Source organism: Arachis hypogaea, chromosome 19 (assembly GCF_003086295.3).
Source record: "Arachis hypogaea cultivar Tifrunner chromosome 19, arahy.Tifrunner.gnm2.J5K5, whole genome shotgun sequence".
Lineage (NCBI taxonomy): Eukaryota > Viridiplantae > Streptophyta > Magnoliopsida > Fabales > Fabaceae > Arachis > Arachis hypogaea.
The window spans coordinates 2,845,144-2,849,632 of record NC_092054.1 but is presented as its reverse complement, the minus strand read 5'-3'; positions in this window follow the sequence as shown (position 1 = coordinate 2,849,632).

Genomic DNA, 4,489 nt, shown 5'->3' with positions numbered 1-4,489 from the left:
TGCTGTATCACCACAAACACAAATACAACAGATATATAAATAATTATATTTTTAATATGTTCTTTTATATACGAATTGAATTTAATTTTTTTAATCATAAAATTTTTTATATTATATTATAAAATTATTTATTTTAAAAATTTAAATAAATAGAAAATAGACAAATTATTATATCTTTAACCACAATGACACATGCAAAAAAATTAAACAATGTGGCAAAAACAATAATATATATAAAAAGTAATTTTAGGATAAAAAAATTATATAAAAATTTAAAAGAGATATTTATTTAAAGAGGTGTGTAAATATATAACCATTTATTTATCTCTTTTTTTCAGTTTAATTTTTTTTTAAATACGTAATTTTATGATAAATGAATATATATATATATATATATATATATATATATATATATATATATATATATATATATATATATATATAACTTTTACCTCTAAAACTTTTTGCTTTGTGGAACCATATATGCAACAGTAACAAAGGATTGTTTTTTTAGAGAGACCAAAAAAAAGATATGATGGAGAAACTAAAACAATAATGAATAATTTGTCGATGTGATGCCATAATTAAATCATGTGTCTAATATTTATAGGCATATAAAGGGTGGCGATTGGTGATTGTACTGTGTGTATATGTTCATACTCATCATCAAGGCTCATCAATTTCTTTTAGTTTATATTTAGAGAAACTCTTGGAATCAATTATTTTAATTAATATTTGTCATTATTTGATTAACATAAATGTTAAATTATTTTTAAAAAATAAATTTTATTAATATATGTGTAAATTTTAAAAAATATATATAAATATAAACTATATTAATTTATGTATTTAAATTCTGATAAATATAGATATAAATTATATATTTTTTATATATAAATTTTTTTTATTATAAATACCGATGCAAATTTTTATTGGCTAAAATATTATTAAAAAGTGATAATATTTATTGATCATATAGTATTGTTCTTATATTTATAAATAATTGTGTGAAAAGTGAATAAAGCAAGTTATTAGAGGATTTTAAATCTTAAATTTTTGTAGTTCCTATAGATTTTAATTATTATTTAATCCAGAAAAATGTAAATGTGAACATTTAATTAAAAAGGGAAGGAATAATAGTTTGATCTCTTACATGATTAGGCACTACCCTAGCCTTAACTAACCCTACAAAAAAATAGAAGAATTATCAAAGACCTCCTAACACACGAAATAGTAACCAATATAATGGATTATGTGGGTGGGATAAATGCCACAATTAAATGCAACATACTTCAAGAAAAGGGACAAATTTCTATAGTTATTTCATTTCCAAACGAGTTTCCTACAGCTATACTAATTATTTATGCAAACTTTAATTTCTTTAATAGGACGGTGCTGCCACGCTAGGTTTTTTGACAAGGAAGTGATGATAACACACCTTATTGTTTAATGAGAAAAAGACAAATAGATCCATGACCTTTTGTCTTGCGGATATTTTTGTCTTTGACCATTGAAAAATATTTTTAAGTCTCTGACCTTTACAAAACTCGGACGGATCAGTCTCTCGGTCAACAAAAAATGCTTGTCACGCATACGTGTGTGTCACGTACACGTCGTGTGAAAAATTTTCCTCTCACGCGTACGCGTGGGTCACGTGTACGCGTCGCCATGAATTTAACAATACCTCATTTCTTCATGAATTCTCCACTTTGCATGTTTTTTTTTCATTTCTTTTAAACCATTCTTGCCTTCAAAACTTTAAATCATTCAAACAAATATATCAAGACATCAAATGGGAAAAAAGTAAGAATGATACCGCCTCTACATCATTAAAAAAATTTACCATGATAAAACTGTTAGTAACATTTTTTGTCGGTTTTTTTCATTTTCTTTTTTATTTTTTGCATCATCATAGCCTTGCATTATACGTCAAAATGTTAATTTAGTATTCTTTTATATTGTACTTTTATTCCAGTACTCTCAATAATTTTATTCTTAATATTATTTTAGAATTCAACGTTTATGATTATATTATTACCTATGATTAATTTTTTATTTAATTTGTCTTTTTTAATGAGATCATAATTTATATTATAAAAAAATTACACTAAAATATGTACACGAGAATTACAATTATAAAAGAGAGTACTAAAAATATTTATCTTGACAATAATGGAAATAAATCCAAAAGTTTTTTATGATATTTTTATATAGATATTTTTAATACTCTTAATATTCTTTTTTAGTATGCTATAATTTTACTATTATTATTCTATACAAAAAAATAATAGGTAAAAAATGTATATAAACAAAAAAAAACTAAACCTACGTTTGATGCTTCAAACGCTAAGCTAAACACACCCTAAATTGCTAAATTTAATTTACTTTTCTATCACTTGATACCTTGATATGTTTGTTTGACTGATTTAAAGTTTTAAAGGCAAGAATGGTTTAAAAGAAATGGAAAAAAAAAACATACAAAGTGGAGAATTCATGAAGAAATGAGGTATTGTTAAATTCATGGCGACGCGTACGCGTACGCGTGAGAGGGAAGTTTTCCAGGCGACGTGTACGCGTGACAAGCATTTTTCGTTGATCCGTCCGAGTTTTGTAAAGGTCAAAAACTTAAAAGTATTTTTCAATGGTCAAAGACAAAAATATTTGCAGAGCAAAAGTTCAGGACCTATGTCCTTTTCTCTTGTTTAATCTTGAAAAAATGGTAGGTAGAGAGCAAAGAGGTGAAAGGTTTTGAATGATTTAAAAAAGAGGGGTTGAATTTAAGATTTTTTTAATTGAAATATAAAATTTAATTTGGAAAAAAGTTCTTCTTAAGTCTGTTAAACGAAAAAATTAAGAGATATTGTCTCATAATAACAGTAACAAAATAGAATAAAAAAGAATAATTTGTATTATTATATATTTTAGTTCAGCTACTTAATATAATGTGCTTATATTTAATTTTTATCACAATAACAGTAAAATTTTTTATTATAATTTTAGAAAAAATATATTAACCAATTTTAAAGAATTTAACCTAATTCTATTTATTATTGTAACAATTAATAAATGTTAAATAAAGTAAGTTCTGACTGATTTTTTTTTGTCGCCTTTATATTACTGCGCAATAAAATACACATCAAATATAATTTAATTTAGACTTTTAAATCTAGTCAAATAATATTTGTCATGGCATTAAATAAATTATTGTTTTCTAAACTTGAGAAAGGTAATGTTAAGAAAAGAAAAAAAAGGGAAAAAGTTGAAAAACCAAAAATCAATATCTACATTTTTAAGGTATTTTTTAAAAATTGTTTATTATTCAGTCTTTAGAAGAGAGATAAATTAAAGGGTAAAGTATATTTTTTGTTCTTGAAATTTGGTAAAAGTTTCAAAAATATCCTTAAATTTTATTTTGTTTCAATTTTGTTCCAAAAATTTTTTATTTGCATCAAATATACCTTCGATGGCTAAATTTTCAAAAAATTTAAGACCAATCTAATAATAATGCATAAAATTGTGCTTGATTTGCTTGTGTTGAGAGTTGTTCTTATGAAATTATTGTTGAATTAGTCTTAAATTTTTTTAAAAATTAACCGTCATGAGTATATTTGATGCAAATCGAAAATTTTTGGGATAAAATTGAAACAAAATAAAAGTTAAGGATATTTTTAAAACTTTTATCAAACTTTAGGGACAAAAAATATACTTTACCCTAAATTAAAAAACAAATAACTTTTCATAAAAAATAAGTAATTTTTCATAAAAATAAATTTTAAATTAATTAAATAATATTATTTAAATAAAAAAATTGACTAAAAGCTAAAAATTTAAAGAATAAATAACATTTTTCAATAATTAAAAAGACCATTATATATGGTGGCTCCTATATTATAGCATGGCTAGCTATAAGTTGATCATAAAATACAGATACAAACACGTGGTATATATGTCAATAATTAAATTTATTTAAAGGATAAGAGTTTAAGCATTATGTCACGGTAAATTTTAGAGGGTTAGATTTAACAGTGTTTGTATAGTTTTCTGGAGTGTTTGAGAATACTCTAGATGGTTCCGGAACGTTCTAGAATGTCCTAGAAAGTCCCGGAATACCCTAGAAGGTTCTAGAAGACTCTGGAAGGTCATAGAGTATTCTAGAAGAGTGTAGATGTATATAGAAGTATAAAGAGTGGTATGGAATAATCTAGAAACATTTAGAGAGTTGTGGTAGGATAGATATTTGTAAAGAAGGTTCTGCATGATTAATCTGGACCGTTGATTAGATTTAATCCTAACCATCCATTGAGGAGGTGGATGGCTATAAATAGGGGTGAGAGTTGGAGTTTGGGGGTGTGAATCATTTATAACCAACACTTGAGTAATAAAGTGTTCTTTCCACCAAAACTTCCTTTCTCTTGTGTTCTCTTGTGTTCTTAGCTTTCTTGCTAAGTATTGAGGGTTAGGCTGACTTGGTCTTAGCTCAAGAGGTTGA